Raw genomic sequence first — 20,575 nt, forward strand, 5'->3', positions numbered from 1 at the left:
GTATAATAAATAAACGTACTTAATTCCAAATAATGCATAATCAAGAATGGATTGTAAAAATAAAACGAAGTGCAATGGAAGAGCTTCGTCCTTGAGGAACCGTCTTCATGATAACGGTATCCCCTGTGCCAGGTAAGTATGCTGTGACACCGAGGAACTCGCTACTTTATGTCATACAGAGCGCATCACAACAAACGAGTGCATATCATTCTACACATTGTGTGTGGCCAGTTGTGCAATAAATCAAGCCGGAAACGCTAGTAAAATGCTTTTACTTTCCGACTAAACTGTCACATTTATTAGTCGTGGGATGAAAGCAATTAAAGACGCCATTTGACGAAACGGCGCTTACACAGGCCCTAGCTATTTGGTCAAATTGGGCGCGTAGTTCCCTTTACCGATAGCAGATGGCTCCCATATCGAGGGATGCGCACGCATGAGATATCTGCTGATCCCAGCATGCATTGTGGGCACAGTTAGGTTAGAGCTCTGTCTTCGCCAAGCAAGACACATTGTAGTACTTTCTTAGAAAATAAATGAGGCGTTCTTTATGGCAGGGTATTACAAATATATTGTACATATACCTTCTGTGTGACACTGCGCCGTATTCCGCATTGTTTCCTTTTACTTTTGCGACTAAAAGAGCACAAGTTGATATGAACTATATTAGAAATAGCTCGTGAAGAATATGTCTTTCGGTTATTTTTAGATTCTATTTAGACAACTGTTCCTGTTAACCAATCACGCTGATCGATGTCGAAAGACAATGTACTGCACAGATAAGAACAGGGAAAATGTTCTCCAAAAACGTCTGTAACATCTGGTATGTTAATATGTGGAAAACTTTAACTAACGTTTGCCATTAATGTCATGTTCTATGGAGATGTGTTGTTTCGTGGTGGCTCATTAATACGTATCGTGGCATCTTTATTTTCTAAGACTGGTGTAATAATGAGAAACGGAAGTGAAATGAAACATTTCTTAATATATTGATGAAGTGGAGAAAATATGGAGCAGCTAAGGGCGAAACATGCTACTTCTTACGATACATGCAGCATTATGATGATTGTCACTTTAGGACGACACTTCTCAAGATAATGGAACCATGCAACAACCATCAAGCCCAACACTGTAAAAAAAAGGATTATGTAATTAATATGTGCTGCAGAATTTTGACACTTTTTTACTCAGATAATTGGTTTGGTTCACGTCCTACACAACTTGAGACCAAATAAGTAAAAGGCATGTTACGTGTGATGATACATAATTAGTTAAACTACCACACTGCGTGTTCAGCCAGCACGATATAGCTGCCCAGGTGTGTGTGTGAGAGATTACTCTAGCTCATTAAAGAATTTGTCCAACAGCTAGTAACGTTTCCTTTCTTTCTTTGTACCACTGCCGACGACTCAATCATCCTACTGTATGGTGGTTTATCTTCTTTACTCCTAAATTATTTAAACTAGCATTTACAAACAAATAAAAAAGTGTTTGTGGTACCATAATAATTCAAGAGGAACAAGTCATTTGCAGGTTTTTGTTCTGCATCCAAGATTCAATAATGTATACAGAGTAAATGTGGCTTAATTTACCAAAGAGTGGAAGAATACACATTGCAGTATAAGGCAAAGATTAGTTAAATCTTATATCTGAAGTGTAGTGCTATACCCAAGCGAATCATATGCAATGGAGTAAAAGAATACACATTACAGAATAATAAGTAGTAAAAGTGGCTGGATTTACAGAGGAGTGGAAGGATATATACTACGTAATAATTAGTAAGAGTCACTCTGTGTGTGTGTGTGTGTGTGTGTGTGTGTGTGTGTGTGTATGTGTCATAAGCCTTTGATGAACTGACGGAAGATGGCTACGATTCAGTTGTCAGGGCTTTCTTCTCTTGACAGTATGTCGAGTCTTCATATAATTGTTTTATTTGGTCGATGTAAGGACGAGTTATAAAAGGTAATCCACCACAGTAAGTAAGTGGACAAGTAAACTCTTTGCATGCTGCTTACATTAAAACCCCAAAGTTGTTTCCTCAAGACTGATGTTTGCCCTTGTAATGCTTCATTATTGTACAGAATAGGATGCTAGAATAGTCACTCCGACGATTCGGAATTCTCACTGTAGAGCACATATCAGTAAATCATTACGTGGATGCGTATGTCAGGTGCTGTGAAATGGTTAGGACCACCACAACAAGAATGTGACTTGATATGGGTGATTTAGTAACTGTTTAAAATTACTTCTGCGAGCTGTATAAATGCACTGACATGACAGCAATATTGTTTAGTGGAACTATAAAAAAAAACTTTATATGAAATTTCTCTCACTGTTATATGAACAATATTATATGCATACTGTCGTAAAGTATCTTCAAATTGTTGAGTGATATAGTTATTTTATAACAATATTATGGGAAAGGAAGAGGAAGCAGATGAGATGGCACAGTTTGGTTTATTTGTTTACCTTAATTATCCAGTGATCGTCTAACAATGATATAGGAATTGTCAAGGTAGTGCACTGCACGTCAATACCTCTAAATTTGCATAGAATATATAACATGATTTAGAAGGACAGGAACAGGTGGTCATAAGGATCAGAGAGTAGCCAGCTGTGGCCTTGATTAGAAAACCATCTCTGTATTCGCCTGAGTTATTTAGTACTATCTCAGAATACCAACATCAGGATGGTACAACAGAGTAACACCATCCTCCCAAATATGATATCAGTGTGCAGTAGAACTGATAGGTAAGGACATGTAGGATGCAAGGGGCTTATGATGGAAAGAAATAAAGTAAAATGAGAAAAATCATTTGTGTACCTGGGAAGTTTAATGACATGTAATGGAAGCTGGAAAGAAAATTTAAAATGAAGGGAATATATGGGAACGAGAGCTTCGCAAAAGGTGAAGTTGTTACTAACATTAAACGGAATTCCAGTGGAGCTGAGGTAAAGATTACCTAAATCTTACGTCATAAGTGTAGTACTGTACCCAAGCGAATCATATACAGGTAAAAAGAAATATAATATGTGTTGTCTGAAGAAGGAAGATGTTCAGAATGTTTCGAATGTAACTGTGGAGAAGAAAGTTTTCAGGTAAAGTGGGGTGACAGATTTAAACCTGGAGAAGTAAGGAAGACAATAGGGGAAGAAAGATGATAATTGGAAGCTATCAAAACAAGGAAAAAATATTGATGGGGCATTTATGGCATAGGAATTGTCTGCATCATGGAGCTATAGCGGGAATAAATGAGAGGAAGAACATTGGAATGATGAAGACATTGCAAGTTAGCGACAGATAAGGGAGATTCTCGGGTCTGGACGAAAAGGAGAGCATTTGGTAGACTATTCCCAATAAAACAAGTATGTTCATAAAACTATCTTAACATGTGATAATCTATTTGTTGTGTCTAACTGCGACTCAGCATCCGCAATACAACGCGAGTAGCAACTTTACTTCTCAAACTGTTGTTACATTCCATTCTGGATCTTTCATAATTTGGATTTAACTATATTTATTTATTATTAGACCGGGTCTGCGCGAACGCAGTCCCAACTACCAAAAATTATGCACCCGAGTTACCCACATTAGGGGTAATCGCAGGGGTCAGCCCAACCGAAGTGCAATGGAAGAGCCTCGTCCTGGAGGAACCGCCTTCATGATCACGGTATCCCCTGTGCCAGGTAAGTATGCTTTGTCGCCCAGAAACTCGCTCCTTTATGTCGTAAAGAGTGCATCACAACAAACGAGTGCATATCATTGTACACGTTACGTGTGGCCAGGTGTACAATACATTGGGCCGGGAACGCTAGTAAAATGCTTATTTTTTCCGGCTAAACTCTCCCATATTGTCAGTGGTGTCATCAAAACACTTAAAGACCGCATTTGACGAAACGGCGCTCACAGGGTCCGTAGCTGTGTGGTCTAATTGGGCCGTGTAGTTCCCTTCAGCAATAGCAGATGGCTCCCATATCGAGGGATGCCCGAGCATGAGATATCAGCTGCTCCCAGCGTGCATTGTGGGTACAGGTAGGTTAGGTTTTCAGCAAGCCAGATACGTTTTGGTACTTTCTTAGAAAATAAATGAGACGATCTTTATGGCTCTTTACAGCAAATAGATTGTACCTGGTCCTTCTTTATAACATGGCGCTTTATTCCACATAGATTCCTTTTAGTTTTGCGAGTACAAGAGTACAACGTGGTAGAAACTATATTAGAAATAGCCTGTGAGGGAAAATTCTTTGGATATTTTATTTGATAACTGTCCCAGTCAACCAATCAAGCTCATCGATGTCGAAAGTCAATATACTGCACGGACAAGAACAAGGTAAAACTTTCTACAAATACTTATGTAACATCTCGTATGTTTATATGTAGAAAACTTCCACTAATTACTGCAGCAATACGATAAACATTTAAGTGTCAATTTACTGTTATTCACAATCATCCTGTGAAAGCCCAACTTGTCAATATTTAGAATTTATTTGCGAAAAGAAGATCATTTGGGCGTGTTCTTATTACATATGTTGATGAACAGAATAATTATCTTCGATATAATTAAGGTTTATCTTACCATATGCTATTGCAATGAAATATGTGTATATATATGCATCAAGTGTTAGGAGTTTCCTGTTCTGATGTTCCATATGTAAAAAGTATGGTACTTCAAAACATAAACATCTTTAAGAAATAAACCAGCTTATTAACCCTTCTGAATCGATTATTTCTTTATTTCAAGTGTGTTAAGAGAAATAAAAACAATTGCATTTATATAAAACACAGCAGTATACAAATTACGTAGGATATTCATTTTCATGTTCACAAGTATATTAAGGTAAAACTATTATTGATTATAAAAGATACAATATAGTTTCCTTTCCTAGATCAAACAATAAATAAACAATAGGGGCATTTCTGTTTAGAGCAAGCAAGGTTGACTGTAGGATAAATATGATGACCATGTGTTCACTATGCACTAATTAATAAGAACTATCCTGTGATTCGTTGATTCTAGTCGAAAAAGTCCAACACTGAACAAGTTACTTCCAATATTTTAAAATGTCACCTCCTTCCCAGTGCCTCTTCAGGGAGTGCAACATCCTGGGTATGTTACTGATTAAATTAGCTAGCCCAGAAACTAATAATTTTATCTGTTTACATGGATTCTTATCCTCACAGAGATTTAGATGAGCCTAGACATTCGAAGCTGATGATTAATTTGTTTTTGTAACCAAGTTCCCGCCACGACTTTTTTTAAGAGGGTAGGTGCAATCACCACACGATGTAGTTAGGGTACATTCCAGCATTATTCCTCAGAAAATATGAGAGGTAATTCCATGAGTTAATATGCATACAGAAAGCCAGGTAGATATCCACTTGTCTAAATAACTAGTTTGCAAATATCTTAAATAACAATCAATTATCAACTTGCTAAAATGTTGGTTTTCATTGTTTTCTTGATAACGCAATAAGAAAAACGTGTTGTGTTTAATCAAATTGAGTTTTATTGCTACAAAACATAGATAGAATATTCACTAAGTCGTCACCACATTCCATGTAGAAACTGATCTATATTGAGTCGAGTTACTTAAACCCTTTCTGTACCGTTTTTACATGATAAATAATTTATAACTTAAAATTTTTCAATCTTCAACAGAAATTGTTGTGTGTGATGTGGACCATCATAAGTAGAATATCCTCTGAAAATTATTAGAAGATTAATGCATTAGACAGAAATTTATCACTGAGTCCAATTTATAAAAAGGCGATATGATAAAAACAGCGTTAAAGTTTGTAAAATGCTTTAGTCTAACCTATGATGTCTTCTACGAACTGAAATTCCCTGGTGAATACTATATTCCATGATCTTATTGATACTTTGCTTCATTCTGTGCTTTCAGTTTCTTTCCCATTTTCCTTGCATCTTTGGTGAATCATTCTGCCCAGCTTTTTCTCTTTTTTGATGAGTTTAATCTTCACATGTATTAATTCTTCAAAAAATGTATTGTGTTTTGGTCTACAGGTATTTTAAGTCTGTTAGTTACTTTTAATTTGCCATTGATTCCATTGCTGAAAGTAGTCACAGAATCATAGGTTTATATTTGCACTATTCTTCTCCCAGAAAAGCAGACTCCTGACAAGTCTTCCAAATTTTGCAATTTAATGACTCAATCGTGTGAAACCATCCACACAAGTGAAACTGACAGTTAATTTTGAAAATTGCTTGTTTGGAGCCCACGTAACCGTGTACACCCTTTTAACTCAAGAGTATTTTACAAAGATATTTAAGTCTATACTAGTTGGAATTGCCCAAAGAGAAGCCATCAGCAATCAGAGAAGAATTATTCATCTTAATTCGCCATTTACCCTATGTATAACAAAACAGGCCTGATGCCTTGTACCTAATATAGATATACTTAATGGCATCGACAATTACAGACATTTATCCCATCACAGTAATTTGTTCAGCAAGTTAATCGTGTGTTGGACGAAGTTTCTTTAGAATTCTTGGTCTCAAATGGATTGCAACTTGGAGTAAACTTTTAAGACTTGAAGACATTAATGGTAGAACATGAGAATACATGAGTAGATCTTCTTTTTGCTTCGCAAGTTCAGAAGGTTTGATGAAGAATGAGCAGTATACAGTTTCTCATCAGGAAAGACACAGTGGTGTACTAGATCTGGACATTGGTTGACAAAGGATTAGAGACTGAAAACAGTTTTTGGTGTGTAGGAGCTACTTAACCATCAAAACTGTAAAAGTATTCATAGTAGAAAGAAGGTTGCTCAGTGCAAATGTACAATAAGTCGATTAAATCGTGTATTCTAGATCTACCCTTGTGAGGTAGTTCGGCAACCGGCTGACTCATGATGATATTATGATGTGGAATGGTAGGATGAGCGAGTGGAAGGCAGGGATGGGAGGGCTCAAAACAAGGCAACTTTGCAACGAGTCTTAGCTCTATGGCCGTTAATGTCATGTTCTATGGAGATCTATTGGTGGCTATTAATTAATTTATTTTATTTATTTATTTAAACTGGTAAGATTAGGGCCATCAGGCCCTCTCTTACATCTAACCAGGCATTCTACTTATTTTACAGTCATATGTTTTAGTAGGCATGTTAAACTACGTCTAATACAAAAAGTGAGATAAACAATTAGAAAGTTACACCTCGAAAAATACATTATTGAAGAGATAGATTTTAGATAGGAGTCCTGGCAGCAGGGAGTATGAGGGAGACTCATGGTGAAGGGAGGAGAAGAATAGAGAGGAAAATATAAAGGAAAAGAGGACTGCGGGGCTAATAGAGATAGATGAAGAGGAAGGCATCTCAGGAGCAAGATAGGAGACGCTAGCTTTGCTATTTGACAGATGAGAGGATTGGCCTTGCACATTAATTTTGTGGAGAATTTTATGCGGATGATAGTAGGAAATGCTTCAACTTCTTCTTAAAAGCAACAGGAGATTGAATTTTCCTCAAGGTAAGAGGCAGTTTGTTCCAGAGGCGGACAGCGGCAACTGAGAAGGAGTTTGCAAAAGTTTTTGTTTTGTGAGTGGGCACAGTTAGGATACCAGATAAGAGTGACCTCGTGTTTAGATTATGATGGCATGACAGGTTTTTAATCTCTGAAGCTAGGTACTGGGGTGCTTGCGGGACGCGTAATGTGGCAAATTTATTTCCTAACACTGGTTTAATAATGAGAAATGGAAATGAAATGAAACATATCTTAATAGTTTTGTGTAGTGGCGATAAGACAGAGCAGCTAAGGGCGAAAAATGATGTTTCTTACGAACCATGCAGCATTATGATGATTGCCATTTTAGGACGACACTTCTCAATTTGATGGAACCATGCTGTAAACATCAAGGCCAATATTATAAAAAAATGATTATGTAATTAATATGCGCTGCAGAATTATGACACTTTATTACTCAGATAATTTGTTTGGTTCACGTCCTACACCACTTGAGACCAAATAAGTAAAAGGCATGTTAAGTGTGATGATACATAATTATCTAAATTTCCACATTGTGTGTTCAGCCAGCACAATATAGCTGCCCAGGAGTGTGTGAGAGAGATTACCCCAGCTCATTAAAGAATTTGCCCTAAATCTATCAAAGTTTCCTTCTTTTTTTTCACCTGACGACGATTCAATCCTCATACTGTATGATGGTTTATCTTCTTTACTCCTAAATTATTTAAACTAACATTTACAGACAAATAAAAAATGTTTGTGGTACCATAATAATTCAAGAGAAACAAGTAATTTGCAGTTTCTTGTTCTGCATCCAAGATTGAATAATGTATACAGAGTAAATGTAGCTTGATTTACAAAAGAGTGGAAGAATACACATTACAGAACAATATTAGTAAAAGTGGCTGGATTTACAGAGCATTGGAAGGATACACACTATGTAATAATTAGTAAGAGTCACTCTGTGTGTGTGTGTGTGTGTGTGTGTGTGTGTGTGTGTGTGTGTGTGTGTCATAAGCCTTTGATGAACTGGGAGATGGTTATGATTCAGTTGTCAGGGCTTTTTTTTCTTGTCAGTATGTCAAGTCTTCATAGAACTGTAGTATTTGGTCGATGCAATGCTGAATTAGATAAGGTTATCCACCACTGTAAATAAGTGGACAAATGAACTCTTTGCATGCTGCTTACATGAAAACTCAAAGGTTGTTTCTTCAAGACTGACGTTTGCCCTTGAAAGGCTTCATTATTGTACAGAATAGGATGTTAGAATAGTCACACCGACGATTCTGAAGGCTCACTGTAGAACACATATCGAATAATCGTTATGTTGATGATGTGTATGTCAGGCGTTGTGAAATGTACAGGACCACCACAACAAGAAGGTGACATGATATAGATGATTTATGAAGTGATTAACATTACTTCTGCGAGCTGTATAAATGCACTGACATGGCAGCAACATTGTTTAGTGGAACTATAAAAAAGCTTTATATGTAATTTGTCTCACTGTTACATGAACACTATTACATGCATACTGTCGTGAAGTATCTTCAAATCGTTATTTTATATCAATATTACGGGAAGGGAAGAGGCAGCAGATGAGATGACACCGTTTGGCTTATTGATTTACATTAATTATCAAATGATCATCTAACAAATGATCTAGGAATTGCCAAGGTTGTGCAGTGCACATCAATAGCTCGAAATAGACTCAGAATATAATTTAGAAGGACAAGAACAGGTGGTCATGAGGATAGGAGAGTAGTCAGCCATGGCCTTGATTATAAAACCATCTCAGCATTCGCCTGAGTTATTTAGTACAACCACAGAATATAAACATCAGAGTGGCCTGACAGAGCAACACCATCCTCCTAAACACGAGGTCAGTGTGCAGTAGAACTGATGGGTAAGAACATATAGGATGCAAGGGGCATTAGATGGAAAGAGAGAAAATAAAATGAGAAAACTGTCTCTGTACATGAGTTGTTTAAAGACATGTAATGGAAGCTGAACAGAAAAATTAAAGTGTAGGATATGTACGGGAAAGAGTCTTGCTAAAGGTGAAGCTTTTACTAACATGAAATGGAATTCCAGTGGAGCTGAAGTAAAGATTAGCTAAATCTTACGTCTGAAATGTAGTGTTGTACAGGAGCGAATCATGGACACGGGAAAGGAAATATAATTTGAGTTGTCTGAAAAGGAGTATATTTAGAAAGTTTCGAAATGTAACTAAGGAGAAGAAAGTTTTCAGGTAAAGTGGGGTGACATATTTAAGCCTGGAGAAGTAAGGAAGACAATAGGGGAAGAAAGATGATAATTGGAAGCTACCAGAAGAAGGAAAAAATCTTGATGGGGCATTTACTGCTTATAAATTGTCTGCATCAAGGAGTTATAGGGGGAGTAATGGAAGAAATGAGAGGAAGAGCATTGGAATGATGAAGACATTACAAGTGAGCGAAAGATAAGGGAGATTCTTACATCTGGACAAGAAGGAGAGCATTTTGTAGACTGTTCGATATAATACAACTATGTTAATAAAACTATCTTTATGGGTGAAACTCTTTTTGTTGTGTGTATCTTCGACTCAGCTTCCGCACTATATGGCAGGTAGCAATTTTGGTTGTAAAAATGTTGTTACTTTCCATCGTAGGTCTTCTATAATATGCATTAACTATGTTTATTTGATATTAGACCGGGTCTGCGCGAACGCAGTCCCGACTACCAAAAATTATGCACCCGAGTTACCCACATTAGGGGTAATCGCAGGGGTCAGCCCAACCGAAGTGCAATGGAAGAGCCTCGTCCTGGAGGAACCGCCTTCATGATCACGGTATCCCCTGTGCCAGGTAAGTATGCTTTTGCGCGCAGAAACTCGCTCCTTTATGTCATACAGAGCGCATTACAACACTCGAGTGCATATCACTGCACACGTTATGTGTGGGCAGTTGTGCAATACATCGAGCCCAAAACGCTAGTAAACTGCTTATATTTTGCCACTAAACTCTCCCATATTTTCAGTGGCGTCATCAAAGCTCTTAAAGACGGCATTTGACGAAACGGCGCTTACACAGGCCGTAGCTGTTTGGTCTAATTGGGCCGCGTAGTTCCATTCAGCGACAGCAGATGGCTCCCATACCGAGGGATGCGCGCGCATCAGATATGAGCTGCTCCCAGAGTGCATTGTGGGCCCAGTTAGGTTAGAGTTCTGTCTTCGCCAAGCCAGACACATTGTGGTCCTTTCTTAGAAAGTAAATGAGGCGTTCTTTATTGCTGTGTATAACAAATAGATTGTACCTGTCCTTTCTGTATGACACAGCGTCGTATTCCACATCGTTTCCTTTTAGTTTTGCGACTAAAAGGGCACAAGTTGGCACAAACTTTAATGGTAGTAGCGTGCAAAGAGTAATTCTTTCGGATATTTCTTAAAATTCTGTGGAGACAACTGCTCCTGTCAACCAATCACGCTGATCGATGGCGAAAGGCAATGCACTGCTCGGATAAGAACGGAAAATTTTCTCGAAAACTTGTCACATTTGGTATGTTAATATGTAGAAAACTTTGACTAACATTTGCAGCAATACGCGGAAAAGAGTTATGTGTCAATTTTCTGTTGTTCACAGTCATCCCGTGAAAGTCGACCTTGTCAATATTTAGAATTTATTTGCGAAAAGAATGTCTTTTTGGACGTGTTCTTATTACATATTTACTGTATGTATGTTTGTAGCCTACTGCGAGTGTTTGCACTGTCGATGTGTTGATGAACAGAAAAATTATCTTGCATACAATTAAGGTTTACCTTACCATACGCTATTGCAATAAAATAAGTGTATATATGCAACAAAACTGAGATGTTAGGAGTTTCAGTGTTCTGTAGTATGGTTCCATATGTAAAAAGTAAGATACTTTAAGACATAAACATCCTTAAGAGATAAACCAGCCAACTACCTCTTATGAAACGATTATTTCTATATTCCAAATCTGTGAAGAAAAGTAAAGACAATTTCATTTATATAAAACTTAACAGTATAGAAATTACATAGTATATTAATTTTCATGTTCACAACTATATTAATGTAAAACTAAAATTGATTATAAAAGGTACAATTTAGTTTCCTTTCCTAGAGAAAACAATAAATAAACAATAGGGGCATTTCAGTTTAGAGCAAGCAAGGTTGACTGTAGGATAAATATGATGACCATGTGTTCACTGTGCACTAATTAATAAGAATTATCCTGTGGTTCGTTGATTCTAGTCGAAAACGTCCTACACTGACAAAGTCAATTCCAATATTTTAACATGTCACCTCCTTCCCACTGCCTCTTCAGGAAGTGAAACAACCTGGGTATATTACTGATTAAATTAGCTAACCCAGAAACTAATAATTTTATGTGTGTTTATGGATTTCTTCTCTTCACAGAGATTTAGATGACCTAGACCTTCCAAGGTGGTGTTTAATTTGTTTTATGTAATGAGGTGCCCATCACCAGCAGTCGTTCAAGAGGGTAGGTGCAATTATGTCACAGTAAAGTTATGGTACATTCTAGCTTTATTCCTCAGAAAATGTGAGAGGTAGTTGCATGAAGTAATATGCATACAGGAAGCGAGGAAGACATCCACTTGTGTAAATAAGCAGTTTGCAAATATCTTAAATAACAAGTAATAATCACCATGCTAAGATGTTGATTTTCATGGTTTCTTGACAAACGGAGAAGAAATACAGTTTTTGTGTTTATTAAAATTGGATTTCATTGTTATAAAACATTAATAGAATATTCACTAGGTCGTCACCTCACTCCATGTAGAAACTGATCGCCGGCTGGTGTGGACTTGCGGTTCTAGGCGCATCAGTCTGGAACCGCATGACCGCTATGGTTGCAGTTTCGAATTCTGCCTTGGGCATGGATGTGTGTGAATGTCCTTAGGTTAGTTAGGTTTAAGTAGTTCTAAGTTCTAGGGGACTGATGACCATAGATGTTAAGTCCCATAGTGCTCAGAGCCATTTGAACCACTTTTTTTTTTTTAGAAACTGATCTATAATGAGTTGAGTTACTTAAACCCTTTCTGTACCATTTCTACATGATGAAAAATTTATAACTTAAAATTTTTCAGTCTTCAACAGAAATTGTGATGTGTGTTGTAGACCATCATAAGTAGAATATCCTCTGAAAATTATTAGAAGATTCATGCATTAGACAGAAATTAATCACAGAGTCGAATTTGTAAATACGGGATATGATAAGAACAGCATTAAAGTTTGTAAATGCTTTAGTGTACCCTATGATGTCATCTATGAAGTAAAATTCCCTGGTTAATATTATATTCCATGAACTTATTGATTCTTTGCTTCATTCTGTGCTTTCAGTTTCTTTCCCATTTTCCTTGCCTCCTTGGTGAATCATTCTGAACATCTTTTTCTCTTTTTTGGTGAGTTTAACCATCACACGTATTCCCTTTTAAAAAATTGTATCGTATTTTGGTCCACAGGTATTTTAAGTCTGTTAGTTACTTTTAATTTGCCTTTGATTCCATTGCTGAAAGTAGTCACAGAATCATAGGTTTATATTTGCACTATTCTTCTCCCAGAAAAGCAGACTCCTGACAAGTCTTCCAAATTTTGCAATTTAATGACTCAATCGTGTGAAACCATCCACACAAGTGAAACTGACAGTTAAGTTAGGAACTACATGATGAGGTCTGTGTGGAGTGTTCAGCCCACACACACCAACATACATATTTCTCTGTAAGAGACAGGAGGATTTTATCTTGTCATCTTCACTTGTGTAAGGCTAAAGAAATGAGGAATTATTTGGGACAAATTTTGAAAATTGCTTGTTTGGAGCCCACGTAACCGTGTACACCCTTTTAACTCAAGAGTATTTTACAAAGATATTTAAGTCTATACTAGTTGGAATTTGCCCAAAGAGAAGCCATCAGCAATCAGAGAAGAATTACTCATCTTAATTCGCCATTTACCCTATGTATAACAAAACAGGCCTGATGCCTTGTACCTAATACAGATATACTTAATGGCATCGACAATTACAGACATTTATCCCACCACAGTAATTTGTTCAGCAAGTTAATCGTGTGTTGGATGAAGTTTCTTCAGAATTCTTGGTCTCAAATGGATTGCAACTTGGAGTAAACTTTTAAGACTTGAAGACATTAATGGTAGAACATGAGAATACATGAATATATCTTCTTTTTGTTTCGCAAGTTCAGAAGGTTTGATGAAGAATGAGCAGTATACAGTTTCTCAGCAGGAAAGACACAGTGGTGTACTAGATCTGGACATTGGTTGACAAAGGATTAGAGACTGAAAACAGTTTTTGGTGTGTAGGAGCTACTTAACCATCAAAACTGTAAAAGTATTCATAGTAGAAAGAAGGTTGCTCAGTGCAAATGTACAATAAGTCGATTAAATCGTGTATTCTAGATCTACCCTTGTGAGGTAGTTCACTCTCACACTGAGCAGTGGGCAACCGGCTGACTCATGATGATATTATGATGTGGAATGGTAGGATGAGCGAGTGGAAGGCAGGGATGGGAGGGCTCAAAACAAGGCAACTTTGCAACGAGTCTTAGCTCTATGGCCGTTAATGTCATGTTCTATGGAGATCTATTGGTGGCTATTAATTATTTTATTTTATTTATTTATTTAAACTGGTAAGATTAGGGCCATCAGGCCCTCTCTTACATCTAACCAGGCATTCTACTTATTTTACAGTCATATGTTTTAGTAGGCATGTTAAATTACATCTAATACAAAAAGTGAGATAAACAATTAGAAAGTTACACCTCGAAAAATACACTATTGAAGAGATAGATTTTAGATAGGAGTGCTGGCAGCAGGGAGTATGAGGGAGACTCATGGTGAAGGGAGGAGAAGAACAGAGAGGAAAATATAAAGGAAAAGAGGACTGCGTGGCTAATAGAGATAGATGAAGAGGAAGGCATCTCAGGAGCAAGATAGGAGACGCTAGCTTTGCTATTTGACAGATGAGAGGATTGGCCTTGCACATTAATTTTGTGGAGAATTTTATGCGGATGATAGTAGGAAATGCTTCAACTTCTTCCTAAAAGCAACAGGAGATTGAATTTTCCTCAAGGTAAGGGGCAGTTTGTTCCAGAGGCGGACAGCGGCAACTGAGAAGGAGTTTGCAAAAGTTTTTGTTTTGTGAGTTGGCACAGTTAGGATACCAGATAAGAGTGACCTCGTGTTTAGATTATGATGGCCTGACAGGTTTTTAATCTCTGAAGCTAGGTACTGGGGTGCTTGCGGGACGCGTAATGTGGCAAATTTATTTCCTAACACTGGCTTAATAATGAGAAATGGAAATGAAATGAAACATATCTTAATAGTTTTGTGTAGTGGCGATAAGACAGAGCAGCTAAGGGCGAAAAATGATGTTTCTTACGAACCATGCAGCATTATGATGATTGCCATTTTAGGACGACACTTCTCAATTTGATGGAACCATGCTGTAAACATCAAGGCCAATATTATAAAAAAATGATTATGTAATTAATATGCGCTGCAGAATTATGACACTTTATTACTCAGATAATTTGTTTGGTTCACGTCCTACACCACTTGAGACCAAATAAGTAAAAGGCATGTTAAGTGTGATGATACATAATTATCTAAATTTCCACATTGTGTGTTCAGCCAGCACAATATAGCTGCCCAGGAGTGTGTGAGAGAGATTACCCCAGCTCATTAAAGAATTTGCCCTAAATCTATCAAAGTTTCCTTCTTTTTTTTCACCTGACGACGATTCAATCCTCATACTGTATGATGGTTTATCTTCTTTACTCCTAAATTATTTAAACTAACATTTACAGACAAATAAAAAATGTTTGTGGTACGATAATAATTCAAGAGAAACAAGTAATTTGCAGTTTCTTGTTCTGCATCCAAGATTGAATAATGTATACAGAGTAAATGTAGCTTGATTTACAAAAGAGTGGAAGAATACACATTACAGAACAATATTAGTAAAAGTGGCTGGATTTACAGAGCATTGGAAGGATACACACTATGTAATAATTAGTAAGAGTCACTCTGTGTGTGTGTGTGTGTGTGTGTGTGTGTGTGTGTGTGTGTCATAAGCCTTTGATGAACTGGGAGATGGTTATGATTCAGTTGTCAGGGCTTTTTTTTCTTGTCAGTATGTCAAGTCTTCATAGAACTGTAGTATTTGGTCGATGTAATGCTGAATTAGATAAGGTTATCCACCACTGTAAATAAGTGGACAAATGAACTCTTTGCATGCTGCTTACATGAAAACTCAAAGGTTGTTTCTTCAAGACTGACGTTTGCCCTTGAAAGGCTTCATTATTGTACAGAATAGGATGTTAGAATAGTCACACCGACGATTCTGAAGGCTCACTGTAGAACACATATCGAATAATCGTTATGTTGATGATGTGTATGTCAGGCGTTGTGAAATGTACAGGACCACCACAACAAGAAGGTGACATGATATAGATGATTTATGAAGTGATTAACATTACTTCTGCGAGCTGTATAAATGCACTGACATGGCAGCAACATTGTTTAGTGGAACTATAAAAAAGCTTTATATGTAATTTGTCTCACTGTTACATGAACACTATTACATGCATACTGTCGTGAAGTATCTTCAAATCGTTATTTTATATCAATATTACGGGAAGGGAAGAGGCAGCAGATGAGATGACACCGTTTGGCTTATTGATTTACATTAATTATCAAATGATCATCTAACAAATGATCTAGGAATTGCCAAGGTTGTGCAGTGCACATCAATAGCTCGAAATAGACTCAGAATATATTTTAGAAGGACAAGAACAGGTGGTCATGAGGATAGGAGAGTAGTCAGCCATGGCCTTGATTATAAAACCATCTCAGCATTCGCCTGAGTTATTTAGTACAACCACAGAATATAAACATCAGAGTGGCCTGACAGAGCAACACCATCCTCCTAAATACGAGGTCAGTGTGCAGTAGAACTGATGGGTAAGAACATATAGGATGCAAGGGGCATTAGATGGAAAGAGAGAAAATAAAATGAGAAAACTGTCTCTGTACATGAGTTGTTTAAAGACATGTAATGGAAGCTGAACAGAAAAATTAAAGTGTAGGATATGTACGGGAAAGAGTCTTGCTAAAGGTGAAGCTTTTACTAACATGAAATGGAATTCCAGTGGAGCTGAAGTAAAGATTAGCTAAATCTTACGTCTGAAATGTAGTGTTGTACAGGAGCGAATCATGGACACGGGAAAGGAAATATAATATGAGTTGTCTGAAAAGGAGTATATTTAGAAAGTTTCGAAATGTAACTAAGGAGAAGAAAGTTTTCAGGTAAAGTGGGGTGACATATTTAAGCCTGGAGAAGTAAGGAAGACAATAGGGGAAGAAAGATGATAATTGGAAGCTACCAGAAGAAGGAAAAAATCTTGATGGGGCATTTACTGCTTATAAATTGTCTGCATCAAGGAGTTATAGGGGGAGTAATGGAAGAAATGAGAGGAAGAGCATTGGAATGATGAAGACATTACAAGTGAGCGAAAGATAAGGGAGATTCTTACATCTGGACAAGGAGGAGAGCATTTTGTAGACTGTTCGATATAATACAACTATGTTAATAAAACTATCTTTATGGGTGAAACTCTTTTTGTTGTGTGTATCTTCGACTCAGCTTCCGCACTATATGGCAGGTAGCAATTTTGGTTGTAAAAATGTTGTTACTTTCCATCGTAGGTCTTCTATAATATGCATTAACTATGTTTATTTGATATTAGACCGGGTCTGCGCGAACGCAGTCCCGACTACCAAAAATTATGCACCCGAGTTACCCACATTAGGGGTAATCGCAGGGGTCAGCCCAACCGAAGTGCAATGGAAGAGCCTCGTCCTGGAGGAACCGCCTTCATGATCACGGTATCCCCTGTGCCAGGTAAGTATGCTTTTACGCGCAGAAACTCGCTCCTTTATGTCATACAGAGCGCATTACAACACTCGAGTGCATATCACTGCACACGTTATGTGTGGGCAGTTGTGCAATACATCGAGCCCAAAACGCTAGTAAACTGCTTATATTTTGCCACTAAACTCTCCCATATTTTCAGTGGCGTCATCAAAGCTCTTAAAGACGGCATTTGACGAAACGGCGCTTACACAGGCCGTAGCTGTTTGGTCTAATTGGGCCGCGTAGTTCCATTCAGCGACAGCAGATGGCTCCCATACCGAGGGATGCGCGCGCATGAGATATGAGCTGCTCCCAGCGTGCATTGTGGGCCCAGTTAGGTTAGAGTTCTGTCTTCGCCAAGCCAGACACATTGTGGTCCTTTCTTAGAAAGTAAATGAGGCGTTCTTTATTGCTGTGTATAACAAATAGATTGTACCTGTCCTTTCTGTATGACACAGCGTCGTATTCCACATCGTTTCCTTTTAGTTTTGCGACTAAAAGGGCACAAGTTGGCACAAACTTTAATGGTAGTAGCGTGCAAAGAGTAATTCTTTCGGATATTTCTTAAAATTCTGTTGAGACAACTGCTCCTGTCAACCAATCACGCTGATCGATGGCGAAAGGCAATGCACTGCTCGGATAAGAACGGAAAATTTTCTCGAAAACTTGTCACATTTGGTATGTTAATATGTAGAAAACTTTGACTAACATTTGCAGCAATACGCGGAAAAGAGTTATGTGTCAATTTTCTGTTGTTCACAGTCATCCCGTGAAAGTCGACCTTGTCAATATTTAGAATTTATTTGCGAAAAGAATGTCTTTTTGGACGTGTTCTTATTACATATTTACTGTATGTATGTTTGTAGCCTACTGCGAGTGTTTGCACTGTCGATGTGTTGATGAACAGAAAAATTATCTTGCATACAATTAAGGTTTACCTTACCATACGCTATTGCAATAAAATAAGTGTATATATGCAACAAAACTGAGATGTTAGGAGTTTCAGTGTTCTGTAGTATGGTTCCATATGTAAAAAGTAAGATACTTTAAGACATAAACATCCTTAAGAGATAAACCAGCCAACTACCTCTTATGAAACGATTATTTCTATATTCCAAATCTGTGAAGAAAAGTAAAGACAATTTCATTTATATAAAACTTAACAGTATAGAAATTACATAGTATATTAATTTTCATGTTCACAACTATATTAATGTAAAACTAAAATTGATTATAAAAGGTACAATTTAGTTTCCTTTCCTAGAGAAAACAATAAATAAACAATAGGGGCATTTCAGTTTAGAGCAAGCAAGGTTGACTGTAGGATAAATATGATGACCATGTGTTCACTGTGCACTAATTAATAAGAATTATCCTGTGGTTCGTTGATTCTAGTCGAAAACGTCCTACACTGACAAAGTCAATTCCAATATTTTAACATGTCACCTCCTTCCCACTGCCTCTTCAGGAAGTGAAACAAACTGGGTATATTACTGATTAAATTAGCTAACCCAGAAACTAATAATTTTATGTGTGTTTATGGATTTCTTCTCTTCACAGAGATTTAGATGACCTAGACCTTCCAAGGTGGTGTTTAATTTGTTTTATGTAATGAGGTGCCCATCACCAGCAGTCGTTCAAGAGGGTAGGTGCAATTATGTCACAGTAAAGTTATGGTACATTCTAGCTTTATTCCTCAGAAAATGTGAGAGGTAGTTGCATGAAGTAATATGCATACAGGAAGCGAGGAAGACATCCACTTGTGTAAATAAGCAGTTTGCAAATATCTTAAATAACAAGTAATAATCACCATGCTAAGATGTTGATTTTCATGGTTTTCTTGACAAACGGAGAAGAAATACAGTTTTTGTGTTTATTAAAATTGGATTTCATTGTTATAAAACATTAATAGAATATTCACTAGGTCGTCACTACACTCCATGTAGAAACTGATCGCCGGCTGGTGTGGACTTGCGGTTCTAGGCGCATCAGTCTGGAACCGCATGACCGCTATGGTTGCAGTTTTGAATCCTGCCTTGGGCATGGATGTGTGTGAATGTCCTTAGGTTAGTTAGGTTTAAGTAGTTCTAAGTTCTAGGGGACTGATGACCATAGATGTTAAGTCCCATAGTGCTCAGAGCCATTTGAACCACTTTTTTTTTTTTTTAGAAACTGATCTATAATGAGTTGAGTTACTTAAACCCTTTCTGTACCATTTCTACATGATGAAAAATTTATAACTTAAAATTTTTCAGTCTTCAACAGAAATTGTGATGTGTGTTGTAGACCATCATAAGTAGAATATCCTCTGAAAATTATTAGAAGATTCATGCATTAGACAGATATTAATCACAGAGTCGAATTTGTAAATACGGGATATGATAAGAACAGCGTTAAAGTTTGTAAATGCTTTAGTGTACCCTATGATGTCATCTATGAAGTAAAATTCCCTGGTTAATATTATATTCCATGAACTTATTGATTCTTTGCTTCATTCTGTGCTTTCAGTTTCTTTCCCATTTTCCTTGCCTCCTTGGTGAATCATTCTGAACATCTTTTTCTCTTTTTTGGTGAGTTTAACCATCACACGTATTCCCTTTTAAAAATTGTATCGTATTTTGGTCCACAGGTATTTTAAGTCTGTTAGTTACTTTTAATTTGCCTTTGATTCCATTGCTGAAAGTAGTCACAGAATCATAGGTTTATATTTGCACTATTCTTCTCCCAGAAAAGCAGACTCCTGACAAGTCTTCCAAATTTTGCAATTTAATGACTCAATCGTGTGAAACCATCCACACAAGTGAAACTGACAGTTAAGTTAGGAACTACATGATGAGGTGTGTGTGGAGTGTTCAGCCCACACACACCAACATACATATTTCTCTGTAAGAGACAGGAGGATTTTATCTTGTCATCTTCACTTGTGTAAGGCTAAAGAAATGAGGAATTATTTGGGACAACGTTTACACCCTTTTAACTCAAGAGTATTTTACAAAGATATTTAAGTCTATACTAGTTGGAATTTGCCCAAAGAGAAGCCATCAGCAATCAGAGAAGAATTACTCATCTTAATTCGCCATTTACCCTATGTATAACAAAACAGGCCTGATGCCTTGTACCTAATACAGATATACTTAATG

General features: G+C 37.2%; 3 non-coding genes across 3 annotated transcripts; all 3 read right to left on the reverse strand.

The window, feature by feature from the left end:
* Positions 1-3,532: 3,532 nt before the first annotated feature.
* On the reverse strand, positions 3,533-3,695 carry LOC126356821 (U1 spliceosomal RNA). Its single transcript, XR_007565844.1, has one exon. It is a non-coding gene; the product is annotated as a U1 spliceosomal RNA (small nuclear RNA).
* A 6,477-nt stretch (positions 3,696-10,172) lies between these two features.
* On the reverse strand, positions 10,173-10,335 carry LOC126356809 (U1 spliceosomal RNA). Its single transcript, XR_007565833.1, has one exon. It is a non-coding gene; the product is annotated as a U1 spliceosomal RNA (small nuclear RNA).
* A 6,933-nt stretch (positions 10,336-17,268) lies between these two features.
* Positions 17,269-17,431, reverse strand: LOC126356810 (U1 spliceosomal RNA). Its single transcript, XR_007565834.1, has one exon. It is a non-coding gene; the product is annotated as a U1 spliceosomal RNA (small nuclear RNA).
* Between the last annotated feature and the right edge of the window lie 3,144 nt (positions 17,432-20,575).

This window comes from Schistocerca gregaria, chromosome 3, assembly GCF_023897955.1.
Source record: "Schistocerca gregaria isolate iqSchGreg1 chromosome 3, iqSchGreg1.2, whole genome shotgun sequence".
Taxonomy (NCBI): Eukaryota; Metazoa; Arthropoda; class Insecta; order Orthoptera; family Acrididae; genus Schistocerca; species Schistocerca gregaria.